The sequence below is a fragment of the Cnephaeus nilssonii genome, assembly GCF_951640355.1.
Source record: "Cnephaeus nilssonii genome assembly, chromosome: 2".
In the NCBI taxonomy this organism is placed as follows: Eukaryota; Metazoa; Chordata; class Mammalia; order Chiroptera; family Vespertilionidae; genus Cnephaeus; species Cnephaeus nilssonii.
This window is the reverse complement of record NC_137073.1, coordinates 45,724,151-45,738,696: the sequence shown is the minus strand read 5'-3', so window position 1 is coordinate 45,738,696 and position 14,546 is coordinate 45,724,151. Positions and strand designations below refer to the sequence as shown.

General features: G+C 42.4%; 1 long non-coding RNA gene across 1 annotated transcript in view; it reads left to right on the top strand.

Moving 5' to 3' along the window:
• LOC307111347 overlaps nucleotides 1-14,546 on the top strand; it is a 166,166-nt gene that overhangs the window by 106,672 nt on the left and 44,948 nt on the right. The window lies entirely within an intron of this gene.

Here is a 14,546-nt window from a genome sequence, read left to right as displayed (position 1 = left end):
TCTGACACATGAGTGATGCCACTTAAAGAGAAACATCTTATCTTTTTTTCTTAACTTTAGTTGTTACTAATTAGCATTTTGAAAGAGTCTTCTTTAAAAAAAATGATTTTCTGTATTCCCGATTCCACACATAAATGGGTGGCTCCGCCATGACTCTCCACCTCTCGGGAAGTCCTCCACACGAACCTTCGGACATTTCCTCTTGGCCAAAACTCAGTCCTCCTGAGAGGGAGGACTCCCCGGGCCAGGACCCAGGAAGGAGCCTCATTTCCATTCGTGCATGACTCTGGGCCTGGCTGGGTGCGTGAGCTGGAGCTGACTTCTTGGAGGCCCCCCTTTGGATTTCTGTTTACTCCCCTACAGCTTCCCTCGTGGCTCACAGTCCAGACACCTCTCTGCTCCCCAGCTCCTGCTTCTAACCAGGCACATCCTCCCTCCCTCGGAGGGAATTGCATCCTTTTGAAAAGGTAAGATCAATTCAAGGTGGAAGAGAGCCCATCTTTACTGGTAATAAATATGAGTTATTTAGATCCTAGATCCTAATTGGACTCTGTCTGGTCAGTTGGTATGATTTATTATCACCCCAAATCCTCTACCTTCTTATGGGTTTATTATTTGTTTTCTTACTAATACTGTATCCTCTTGATAATCCAGGAAGTGAATTACATACTAAAAAATTAGAAGGGAAAGCCGAAGGAGAAAGAGTATAACTAAGAAACACTAAAACGTACTTTATTTCTGCTAAAAATGCTGAGGGATACCGCCTGGGAGAAGATGAAGCACGTTTTCTAATTCTCTGCTGCGACAAAGTTCTGAGATAAGTCAGGCTGTTCCTGTCTAAATTCCTACAAGGGGAATTTATAGCCTGAGTAGTTTATCCTGAGGACAGATTTCAGATAAACTCCCAGGCACGAAGACCAAGGGGGAGAAAAAGGGCTGGTTGGGAAAACAGATGTCTGAGGCTCGCAGAAAGAAAAGGGTCAGTAAGCCCTGGGGATGTGTGTGGGGCATGCAAAGAAATAGCCATACCTCCTAGCAACAAGAAAGGGGGTAAGGTTAGCAACTGCACTTGGGAGGAGAGGTAATAAGTGAGAGACTAAACACTATGGGAAAACAGCACTGGCGCAGGGTGTTGGGAAAAGAGGGAGGGTGGCCAGAGGCCTAAAACTTAGATGCACCTCTGATGTTCATGAGCTCCTCCTGTATGTAATTCGCCAGTTCCTTGTCTTTAGAACATGAGAAGATGGACTTATTTCTCAGGTTTTCTCCATGTCTGGCATTCTACAGTTTTATAGAAGTTGATACTTGTATATCTAAGTGGTTAGCTTTGGCAATAGAATGAAAGAGAACTTTTAAATCTAAATAATCTACTGGAGTTATATAAAGTAAGAGCTAAAGTATACTTTTGTGGCTCCTAAAAATTCCCTCTCCTTGTGACAATCAATGGCTGTGAGCTCAGGTGATCTCTGTGAGTTGGGAAGTAGTGAAAAAACGAGAAAGGTCCAATGGAAAATTAAAAGTAGGACAAAATGAAACAGAACCCATATCGTTTTATAAAATAATGCACATAGTTTGTAATACGTTCTACCAAAAGTGAAGCTAGATTTCTGTTTGGAGCACTAAAAAAGGGGGGGGGGACGGTTTAGAGGATTGAGGTACCATACTCATTAATTAACATACTAGTAGTAGTGAACATTTATATGAGCTCCTAAAGCAACTATAAATAATGGAAAAGAGTTGAGTGGTCAGAGGCAGCCACCTTGTTTCTAAGGTGAATTTTTTACTCTCTCAGAAGTCTCAGAGTCTATAAAAACTTTCATCAGATCACAGATTAGGATTAAAACAAAACAAAACAAAAAAAACAGAAGTCCTGGCATCAATGCAGCATCAAGGTCTAGAAGAAAATTAAAAATTTCCAGTCTTTTATATAGCTGTGAGGTTTGAGCTACCAGACTTAAAATCTATAATAATAAAAGTGTAATATGCTAATTAGATCGGACATCCTTCTGGACAAAGCCGGGGCTGCTAGGGAAGCCCGGGTCCTGGGTGCCAGAGGGAAGCCGGTGCCAGCAGCCAGGGGAAGGAAGGCCTACTCTTGCACAAATTTTGTGCATTGGGCCTCTAGTGTCAATATAAAGTCCCAAATAGGGATAAAGATAATATGGTACTTCTAACATAGAAGCAAATGGAATTCAACTTGACTAACCAATACATGAAGAGGCCAATGTTGGAACAGGGTATTTGAAATTGTCTTATATGGAAATTGAGGTAAGCAGACTAGAAATGGTTTAATAAACATTACTTAGCACACAAAAAAGAAAAAGAAAAATCTTCCAATCTAACTCCAGTTTCTGCTACAATAGCTAAGAGATAGAGCATATTTTCTCTAAGGTGATAAGATTCTTCAATGGAAATATCAAGAGATACCTATTCAGAAGTTCAGCCAAGAATATTTACAGACTGAGCAGTTTGATGCCCAAAATAAAATAAAATGACAGTTTTAGTTTCTCTGAAACAGCGAAGGAAACACTTGGTTTGGCATATCCGTGCTTCCTGCATACCCATAGGTTCATCTTTGAACCAACAACCATTCTTTACCAAAAGTTGAAAGCTTTCTGGTTAGTAGGCTGAGACCCCTGACTGTGAGAGCCTAAAGATACACAGGCTCATCATCTCCATGCTGAAATGCAAATTCTTGTTAGCTATCTTTCTCTGACACATACTGTTTAATTTTGCAGAATACATAATACATTCACACACACACACACACACACACACACACACACACACACACACACACACACACACACACATAGTTTGTAATACATTCTACCAAAAGTGAAGCTAGATTTCTGTTTGGAACACTAAAAAGCAGGGGGGGGGGGCGTAGAGGATGGAGGTACCATACTCATTAATTAACATACTAGTAGTAGTGAAAATTTATATGAGCTCCTAAAGCAACTATAAATAATGGAAAAGAGTTGAGGTGAATAGGTGAATTTTTACACACACACACACACACACACACACACACACACACACATACACATAAATAAAACCACAAAGTTTTGCATACAGGCTCCTTTCTGGGCATGGGATTCTAAGGCTCTCTAGCTAAAACGCTTTCAATTGTTACTTGTTTATGCATAAATTACAAAGCTACTCATTGTAATTGCTCAGTAATTAAGTTACAGGGATACACAAATACCTTCAGCCTGGATGAGCAACTCCACTTGGTTGCAGCAATCCATGCCTTGTCATCCCTACTGATGATCAAGCAGGGCTCAGAGGGCTATTTGCATTCACATTTGAAAGCATTCCTTGCTCAGAAGTCTCTTTCCTAAAATTTATATAAAAACAGGCAGTTATTTTAACTTGATTAAGGGCGGGATTATTTTTATGGTTATTTTTTTCTGAGCCCATGGCCAACTTTCATAAGCATGCTCATTTACTAGAGATAATTATGCATGTTTTTCTCCTTTAATGAAAGATATATACTTTGGCAGTCTGGTTTCATATATTTTTCTATTTCAATACAATTCATTGTTTGGTGGGGTGTTCTTTATTCTTGTACTAGTTAGTGTGCAGAATGGAAGAGTTTTCTTTAGATCAATTGTGCTGCTTTTCTGTAAGGCGCTGCTGCTATTCATACCAGGTTTATAAAAGACCATTAAAGGCTGATATTACATCAGGTTCTGCTCATAATGATGTATCCCTTTGTTTACAACTTACATAATTTGCTGTAGTGGCAAAGCTTCATCAAATGGGGACAAAAGGAATAGAAAGAACATTTCTGGGAATCTAAATAGAATGGTCCAGCTCTAGTTTTCAATATATTTCCTTGAATTAATGCAGAAGCCATGTTCCCAGGTCTCAGTTGAAAATCATTTTTTTTCATTATTTTATGGGGTAGCATCTTTCTTTGTGTGTAATACTTTAAGGCCAAAGCACATATAGGAAAATGCAGGAATATATGGTTCTAAATTACTATAATAAACTCTCAATTAAGTATGGATCCAGACCAAATTCTTCACATTAAATAAACATTTGCATTTGGTCTCAATAGATAAAGGTTGAACTAAGAGACAGAAATGAGTCTATCTTGCCATCCATTTCTCTTTATACTAGTGCTGTCCAAAAGAACTTCCTGTGATGACAGAAATATTCTCTATCTGCCTTGTTCAATGTGTCTACTGAGCACATAAAATATGGCTGTTACCAAACAAATACATTTTTAATATTATTTCATGTTTATTTGTATTAATTTAAGTAGCCATATGTGGCTAATGGCTACTATATTGAGCAATATAGCTTGATAATAATCCATAGGACAGGAGCAACCTACCAGCTTGCCCATGTAAAGCAGCCTATGGGGGGAGTTATGTAATTGAATAGAAAGGGAGGATGGCTCATTCTCCTCCTTCATCAGGAAATCAGGATCAGATTAATTTGGCAGACAGCCAACACCATGAGGACTATTTCAACTTCCCCACCTCACTCCACTGGGGAACCCTAGTTATGTGTGGAATGTTTCACTATTACTACATCACCTTCTCCCACCACTTCCTCCTCTAGGTGCGTGCATTGAAGTCACACTTGGACTACAGTTTGGTTACGAAGTGTGGGGTGGGAGGGAACAATGCTTCTCCAACAGCCCATTCTATTTCAAAGGCAGACAGGTATTTTCAAAAGTGCAAACCACACTCGTATCTAACTTCATCATCAAATCTTTACTTGGATGCCTAGTAGGCATATCAGAATGACTCTTCTCATAGGATGCAATGCCCAAAGTACAATACGATAGAGCACAATTTCTCCTTAAACCTACGCTTCTCCCAATCTGCTCCATCTGCATTCACTCTGTTGCACAGGCCCCAAACAAGGTTGGTCTTTCTCTCCACCTACATTCTGTATCTAATCCATCAGCAAGTCTTGTTGACCTTCAAAATATGTGTAGAATCTGATGCTCCTTGACAAACCCCTGTCATCTCTTGCCTGATCTATTGCAACAACCTTCTTAGTCTATAAATCTATTCTGTATTCCCCCTTGTTCTCCATAATCCCTTAACCACAATTCAGAGTGGAAAGACACCAATAAATACACCAGGTAAAGCCTCTAGGTCCAAGCCCTGACTACCTTTCTTAACTCACATCTACTCATGTCCTATCACGGTGCCTCTTGCACAGCCTGCTTGCTGTTGCTCAATTACACTCTCATTCCTTTCTTGCAGCCTTTCACTTACTTTTCATAGACTGGAATGTTCTTTCCTACATCTTCTCAGAGCTCACTTCCTAACTCTGGTTTTCCTGATCACCATCACCTGCCATTCTGAATCATCTTACTCAATCATTCTCTTATCATATGTTATTACATGAAATCATACTATTCCATTATTTTTTTCTTGGGTTTTCCCATGAGAATGCATGTTCTCATGAAATCAAAGATCTCATATGTCATATATACAGATCTCATCTCAGCACATTTAGATGGTCAAATATTTGTTGAATAGGTTAGTAAAAGTTGCTTATGTTATTCATCCAAACACATATACACAAACACAGATACATACAAAGACATACATGCCACATAAAGAGACACAAACTTATACACCTTAAAACTTTCAGAGGTTTCTCCTTGTTTTAGTGATAAAGAAAAAAGATTTTTTAACATGGGTAACATGATTTTGCACACAGTATGGCTTCCACCTCTTTCTCTAGCATCATCTCAAACCACATTGTGCCCTCAGCCTCTGCACTCTAGCCACACCAACCTTCTTTCTGTTCCCTATACTCGACATCTTCCTTCACATTAAACCAGGTTTGGTACATCCACTGCTTTGAACACTCCTCTATTTTCTCTTGTCCAACTTAATTCCCACTGGTCTTTCATATATTAGAATAAGAATCCTTTTCACATGAACACATTTGCTGAACTCCCTAAATAGGGCAAATCTTCCTATTTAAACTTGAGACTCCCATGAATGAATAAATGGATGAATGAAAAGAATGTCTATGAATGTTGCTAATGATTATTGAGCCTCTGAGTACATCTGCATATTGAAACTTTATCTTTACTTGTCACTGAAGTTATTTCAAAGCAATTAAAACTCAAGTGTAGCTACACATTAGTCACATCCCCCCAACTGCAAGGGGTGTCGTTAGAGAGATGGAATGGACCAGCAGGCTTTGCATGCTTTCTATCACCAGGGTGGTGACAGAGATAGAGATGACTTTGCAGAAGTTACCGGAGCTTCTGTTTACCTGCTGATATTTACTGTGTTCTCCCAGGACAGCCAGCCACATCATTTACTTCAGATAAGGTATGTTTGACAACGTGCCGAACATTAAAAGGAAAAGTGCCTGGATAAAATGAAAGCAACACCGTGTCCTGGCGAGGGGAAGAGATGGATGGGTTACATATAAATGCGAGTTCATTAAACACCGGGAAGCGACTACACCGAGAATCGGCATGGTGTGCACTGTGTCATTTTTATGAGCGTGTTTTCTAAGTATCATTTACAAGAAGAATACAAGAGAGAAGGTTATTAAGAAAAAATTTAAAGGGCATATGCTAACATGTGAGAATTCAGACGATTTCCTAGAGTACCAATTAGCTGAATAGGCACTAATTCACTCATTCAAAAAAAAAAAAAAAAAAGAAGGAAGGATCACCCTATAATTTCAGAAACTGTCAGATCATTAAGCCACTAACTGGCAAGTCATTGAATAAAATCCTCCAGGTACCCACACAGGTTCCATGTCCGAGTGGGATTCAGAGCTCTTGGAAAACTGGGCGGGGTGGGGGGGGGGGGTGCTGGGGAAGGGGGGACTCGCACTTATTGTAGGTGTTCGCCGGATTAGTCTGCATTCACACTCTGCTGTTCACTGCACAGGACCCTGTATATTTAAAGGGAAAATCTGAGTGTCCTTGGGTAAAAGGGAGCCAATAGGCAGAGTGTCTCACCCAGCACAAGAAGGCCAAGTGCCACATTAGACGCCGACTCAGTGTGTGTCTGTCATCCTGAAGTAGCTACGATTGAATCCATGTCACATCCATGAAGGACTCACTGCTCCTTCCGTTCTCAGTTTTCTGTAATGTGAACTTTTCTATATCGACAGTCCTCCTGTCAATTCTCCAGCCAGAGGGCCTCCTGTCCACTCAGCCATGCCTCTCACTCAAACATTGCTGTGTCCTCGCTCACGACCACATCAGGAAGCTGGCAGTGACAACCCCTGAGCATCTGCTGAGTCAGCTATTTTGGGCAGCACAGTAGCTCTCAGACAGAACCAAACCATAGCAAGCAATAGCGCTCTCAAAGCCTCAGGGCTCAAAAACATAACAGCGTCCTCTGAAATGTAATAGTATAACATAGATTGGATTTGTTTTAACCATCAGAAAGCTTGTGTTGAATTATAAAACTGTAAACCAAACTTAGTTTGTAGGTTCTAGGTTACATCTTGGAATGTGGGTATTTCAAGAAGCAAAAGCTTCATTTTGAATACAATTAATTTCAGTTTGCTCTAACAGAAATTTTTAAATTTTTATTTAATAAATATTTATTGTACCGACACATTCTAAGTATATGGATTTAACGGTGAAGGAGAGAGTTGTGTAGATAAGGTTTGTGGTAAATTCAGGTCAAGTTTGACTAAATGGATTATATTTAAATTGCTTCTGAGGTAATGGCAATAGGCATAAATTGGGGAATCCTATATAATAAAAAGGTAATATGCAAATAGACTGAATGGCAGAACACCGAACAACCAAAGAGTAATCTTATCTAATAAAAGAGTAACATGCAAATTGACTGTATCTCCACTATACCCACAAGCCACGCCCACAAGACAATAAGGAGCGAGTATGCAAATTAACCCAACCAAGATGGCTGCGGCCACGGAGAGAGCAGGAGGTTTGGGTTTCCCTAGCAATGGAGGAAGCCAAGCTTTCTGCCTGCCCTGGCCTGCCTTGGCCTCCGCTTAAAGCTACAAAGTTTTAATTATAGAAGATAAATAAATACCAACAAAAATGGCTGCAGCCACAGAGCAAGCAGGAGGCTTGGCTCCACTCAAGGCTACAAAGTTTCAATTATAGAAGATAAATAAATCCCAGATACCAGGGCCTCTGCTTGGGTTGCCGGGGGCATGACCAGCCTGCAAACCACCACAGGTCCCTCACTCAGGCCATCCCATGCCCCAAGGGAACCCCCACCCTGACCTGGGACACTCTTCAGGGCAAACCAGCCAGCCACCACCCGTGCACCAGGCCTCTATCCTATCTAATCCTATCTAATAAAAGAATAATATGCAAACTGACCATCACTCCAACACACAAGATGGCTGCCCCCATGTGGTCAAAGATGACTGCCCCCATGTGGACACAAAATGGCTACCACAAGATGGCCAGCAGGGGAGGGCAGTTGGGAGGGACCAGGCCTGCAAGGGAGGGCAGTTGGGGGAGATCAAGCCTGCAGGGGAAGGCAGTTAGGGGTGACCAGGCTGGCAGAGGAAGGAAGTTGGGGGCGACCGGGCCTGCAGTAAAGGACAGGTGGGGGGGGGGGTGGACCCAGGCTTACAGGGGAGAGCAGTTAGGGGTGACCAGGCCTACAGGGGAGGGCAGTTAGGGGTGACCAGGCCAGCAGGGGAGGGCAGTTAGGGGCAAACAGGCTGGCAGGGGAGCAGTTAGGTATCAATCAGGCTGGCAGGGGAGTGGTTAGGGCAGTAATGGCGAACCTATGACACGCGTGTCAGCACTGACACGCGTAGCCATTTCTGATGACACACGGCCGCATGCTGAGGATGAAACATTTGCTGCTCCTGAGGATGAAACATTTGCGACTAGAGTCTTGGAGTTAGTTTTTTCCTCAAAGTGACACACTACCCGAGTTATGCTCAGTTTTTTGGTGAAGTTTGACACACCAAGCTGAAAAGGTTGCCCATCACTGGGTTAGGGGGTGATCAGGCTGGCAGGCAGAAGCAGTTAGGGGCAATCAGGAAGGCAGGCAGGTGAGCAGTTGGGAGCCAGCAGTCCTGGATTGTGAGAGGGCAATCGGACATCCCTTGAGGGGTCCCAGATTGGAGAGGGTGCAGGCTGGGCTGAGGGACACACACCCCCATGCACGAATTTCATGCACCGGGCCTCTAGTATGCTAATGATATGCTAAGGCTGTTCAACCGCTTGCTATGATGTGCACTGACCACCAGGGGGCAGATGCTCTGACCAGTAGGTTAGCTTGCTGCTGGGGTCCGGCTGGTTGGGACTGAGCAAGATGGGCCAGACATGCCCTGGAGCCCTCCTGCAGTCCCTCCCTGGCCTGCGCCCTCTCACAATCCGGGACCCCACGGGGGATGTTGGAAAGCCAGTTTTAGCCCTATCCCACAGGCCACTCCCCTTTGGACGGCGCCAGATGCAGGGCTCATGGCTGGTGAGTACTGCTGCGGCAGTGCGAGCCTCTCCCAATTGGGACTGATTGGGCGTGAGCCCACGGTAGGCACAGTGGGGCCAGGATAAGCGGGAGCGGCAGGTAGGCGCTGTAGGTGGCGTTGGACTGCGGGTTTCAGCCCGATCCCTGCAGGCCACCAAGAGGGACCCACCCGTGCATGAATTTGTGCACCAGGCCTCTAGTATTAACATAAGATATATTTAATAGACTCTTGTCCTCAAGTCTTTAAGAACACAAAATCTTTATCATAGGCAAGGAGATAATCTGGCAAGTGAAATAGTATCTCCATCAAAGATAACTGAGGCCAATGAAGACAAATATACCAATGTTTAATTTTCTTTCTTCCTCCCTTTTCCCTCTCTCTCTCTCTTTCTCTTAAATATTTTTAAATTGATTTTTAGAGAGAGAGAATGGGAGAGGGAAAAACATACATATGAGAGTGAAACATCAATTGGCACCCTCTTGCACGTTCCCCAATGGGGACTGAGCCCACAACCTGGGCATGTGCCCTGACACCAGCAGGAATGGAACCAACAACCCTCTAGTACAAGGGATGATGCCCAACCAGCTGTGCCACTGGCCAGTGCAATACTTATCTCTTAAATCAACATTTATTTCCTGAAGATACTTAACTAAGCACAAAGATTTTTAAATGACCAAAATGAAGTCATTTTTCCAAAAAGAAGAAAAAATGAGAAAAACAATGATTTTTAACATGGTGTAACAACTTCTACGACAAAAGAGGACCCAGGGATTAAATGAGAGGAAGGAATAAAGTGGCCCACTTGAGAAAGAGAGGAGTCATAAAGCTCCTAAGGAGAGCTCACATTTTGTCTCTAGGTGCACAAGTTGGGAAGTGCAGTTCAGACCCCAGAATATCATGGGCAAACACACAGAGGTGTAGAAACAGATTGTTAAAAAACACACATAAGCAAAAAAAAAAAACAACAACAACACACACACACACACACACACACACACACACACACACACACACACAGAAGGGGAACAGGGAAAATTTGCTATGGCTGGACTAGTTTACATTGTGGGAATGGCAAGATGTCAGACTGGGTAAGTATAGGCAGTAGGATCAGGATTATTGGAAAGCCTTATATGTCGTGTTGGAATTTGAACTTTATCTTATAGTCAATTAGAGGCCTGATGCACAAAATTCGTGCACTGGGGTGGGGGGTCCCTCAGCCCAGCCTGCCCCCTCTCACAGTCCAGGAACCCTCAGGGGATGTCCTACTGATGGCTTAGGCCCGCTCCCTACTGATGGCTTAAGCCACAGTCTGGCCTCCCTCTGCGGGAGGTGACCAGGCTGATTGGGGGAAGGCGCCACCCCCATCAGCCCACTGCTGCTGCCACTGCCAGCCACCACAGCCGCCAAGGTGTTTCATCAACACAGACTCCAATCCCTTCACCATGAAAAAATGACAACTTTCTTTAGGTATTTTCAAGATGTCTCTTTCATAGTATATGACATTTCTTTCTTTCTTTCTTTCTTTTTTATCCTCACATGAGGATATTTTCCCATTGATTTTTAGAGAGCATGGAAGAGAGAGGAAAATACAGAGAGAAAGAAACATCAATGTGAGAGGCACACTTCAATTGGTTGCCTCCTGCATGAGCCCTGACCTGAGCTCCAGCCAGGGAGGAACCTGCAACCTAGGTACATGCCCTTGATCAGAATCAAACCCGGCCCCCAGCTGTGGCCATTGGGCTGGGGCTGAGGGCCGGCCTCCCTGCATGTTGTTTTCTCCGGCTCCAGGGCCGGGTGTGGGCCGCCCGGTCTGTTGTTCTCTCAGGCTCTGGGCCCATGACAGGCCTCTCCTCCAGAGCTGGTCGTGACTGTTATGGTGTCCTGGCCTAATTTGCATAATACACACACACACACACACACACACACACACATACATATAGATAGATATATAGATATAGATATAGATATAGATAGATGTGGAGCCATTGAGGGATTTTTGAAGGCAAGAAACAGCACAGTTGGAATTGAATTTTTGATGATCACTTAATTATAGTGGAAAAATTCAAACTGGATCATCCTGAGGGCAGGCTAATACATGTAAACATTTTTGCTTCTTTCTATTATTTCAATAGTGTTCTAAGGCAATTGCAATTGGGATGGAAAGAAAGACTATGAATTCAAGAGGTAGTTTGGATGATGAAATTAATACAAATTATTGAAAAATGGGCAGTGGTTAACATAAACTCTCACCCCCAAATCAGTACTTATTCACACTCTGACAAATCCTATGTAATAAAAGCCTAATATGATAAGTGTCCAGTGGTCTGGTTAGCCGTTCAACCAATCAAAGCATAATATGCTAATGATATGCTAAGTACACTCAACCGCTCGCTATGACGTGCACTGACCACCAGGGGGCAGACGCTCTGATAGACAGGTTAGCTTGCTGCTGGGGTCTAGCTGATCAGGATTGAGCGAGATGGGCCGGACACGCCCTGGAGCCCTCCCATGGTTCCTCCCTGGCTGGCCAACCTCCCATGTCCCTCCCTGGCCCTGATCATGCACCTGTGGGGTCCCTCGGCCTGGCCTATGCCCTCTTGCAATCCAGGACCCCTCAGGGGATATCAGAGAGCTGGTTTTGGCCCAATCCCGCAGGCCAGGCCAAGGGTGCACAAATTCATGCACTGGCCTCTAGTATAAATATATTCCTTAGGAAAATGGAATAATGTATTTGAAATAATAACTGTGCTGTCAGTTTATATAGCTATCATAAACCCAAAATTACCACTGACTTATATGGCCACTAATTATACAGCATTCCTTCTCTTTCAGGAGCTGAGAGGGAATTGAAGCATGCATGCACGCACAAACACGCAAACACACACATGCCCACACACACACACACACACACACACACTACAGAAAAGGAGGTGTCAGGGTGGGAGAAATATTAAATCCTTTAAACCATTCAAATGTTTTTAGGATTTCAGAAACTACTTTTCCATATGCTATTTAGTGAAGTAACATTAAAAACAAAACAAAATCCTTAGGCATATCAGAGAAAAATGATGCTAAAAAATACAAATGACTGCAGGTAAAGAATATTGTTCAAAATAAATGAAGGTTCACTGAGAAAAATCTGCTTAATAATTTTGGCTGAAAGCTGTAGACAATATGTAACAATAGAAGCAGGTACCTTAGCATTTCTGCCAGGCAAAGAGAAACAATTCAGCAAGCAACAGTGAACTGATACATGGCTAAATAGCGAGAAAGAAACACCACTATGCCAGTGCTGTTTACATAGCTAAACCAAGCTGGGTGGCTTAGAGCAGGAGAAGGAAGTGCTAAATATGGAACAGCCTGGGGCCTCAATAGACACGAATAATAGTTATTTCTGAGTAGGTCAAGCAAGAGTCAATAAAAAAGAAAGTAGGAATGTATGTCGCATTCAAAGCAGGCTAATATAGGTCTTCTGGATAAACTTGGGTTTCAAATAGTCAGAATTTAATACTTAAATTAAAAATACTTTATTATAGACCACCAGTTCTAGAAATATCAGTTGACTAGCTAGAAAATTGATAAACTTTGCAAATCAGAATAATCCTTAATGCAGATTCTCTAAGCCAGTGTTTTTCAACATGGGTAGAAGAATCACTTGCAATGGAATCGCAGGAAAGCTTGTTAAATACAGATTTCTGGGTACCACTTTAGAGCTACCAAATCAGAATTTCTAAGGGAGAAGCCTGAAAATTGAAATTTTTATCAGACTTCCCAATGAGTTTGTCTTCTAATACATGTAAAATTTTTTGGTTCTTTTTTTATTTTTTATTACTCATTGTATTCTTCAGCTCCAGAAGTTATATTTATTTTTAATTGAATTTATTGGGGTGGCATTGGTTAATAAAATTATATAAGTTTCAGGTATACAATTGTACATTATATAATCTGTATACTATAATGTGCTTATTTTGTTTTCAAATGCCATAGTTCATATATAGTTATATGGATGAATAGATAGATCTATCAGATAGATGATAGATAGATAGATAGATAGATAGATAGATAGATAGATAGATAGATATGGTCAATTCCAGGCCAACTTTCTTTTGAAGCTAGAAAGAGCTGAACGAGTTAACTGACACCATGGTGAAAACAAAAACTGTTGAGAAAGCAGGCTTTTTGAGAAAGAACAGCATACATGCAACAATTACATAATATGAGAGGTCAGTTATAATCAAGTGCCAAAGTGAGTGAGTGACACAGAACTTGCTCACTGAGGTGAATCAAAAGATGAACCTGTCTCCAATTCTTCCTATTCTTCAGTTTACCTGCATCCCTTCAGAGAGGTGAGGCTCCTTTACAACAGTCTAGCAGTAACTCATTATCACTTACCAGATCTTTTAAAAATTACTCTGTACAACACTTGTAGAAGAATTTGGGGTAGTGTCATTTATAAATTTAAATGATGGAAGTTTTGTTTTTTTGGTCACAGATAAAGCAAAATAACAGTAAATGCATATACTTAATATTATAGTTACCAAGCTCTTCAAGGGCATAGAGTTTCTTACCTCATCCTATCTAATAAAAGAGTAATATGCAAATTTACCATGCCTCCACTACACCCACAAAGCCACTCCTACCAGCCAATCAGGAGTGAGTATGAAAATTAACCCAACCAAGATGGCTGCAGTCACGGAGAGAGCACAAGGCTTGGGTATCCCCTGGCAATGAAGGAAGCCAAGCTTTCCACCTGCCCTAGCCGGCCGAGGCCTCTGCACAGGCTACAAAGTTTCCCTTACAGAAGATAAATAAATCCCAACAAAAATGGCTGCGGCCATGGAGCAAGCAGGAGGCTTGGTTCCGCTCAAGGCTACAAAGTTTCAATTATATCAGATAAATAAATCCCAGATACCAGGGCCTCTTCTTGGGTTGCCAGGGGGTGTGGCTGGTCTGCAAACCACCATAGGCCCCTCAACCAGGCCACCCCACGCCCCAAGGGAACCCCCACCCTGATTCAGGACACCCTTCAGGGCAAACCAGTCGGCACCCACTCGTGCATCAGGCCTCTATCCTATCTAATCCCATCTAATAAAAGAATAATATGCAAATTGACCATCACTCCA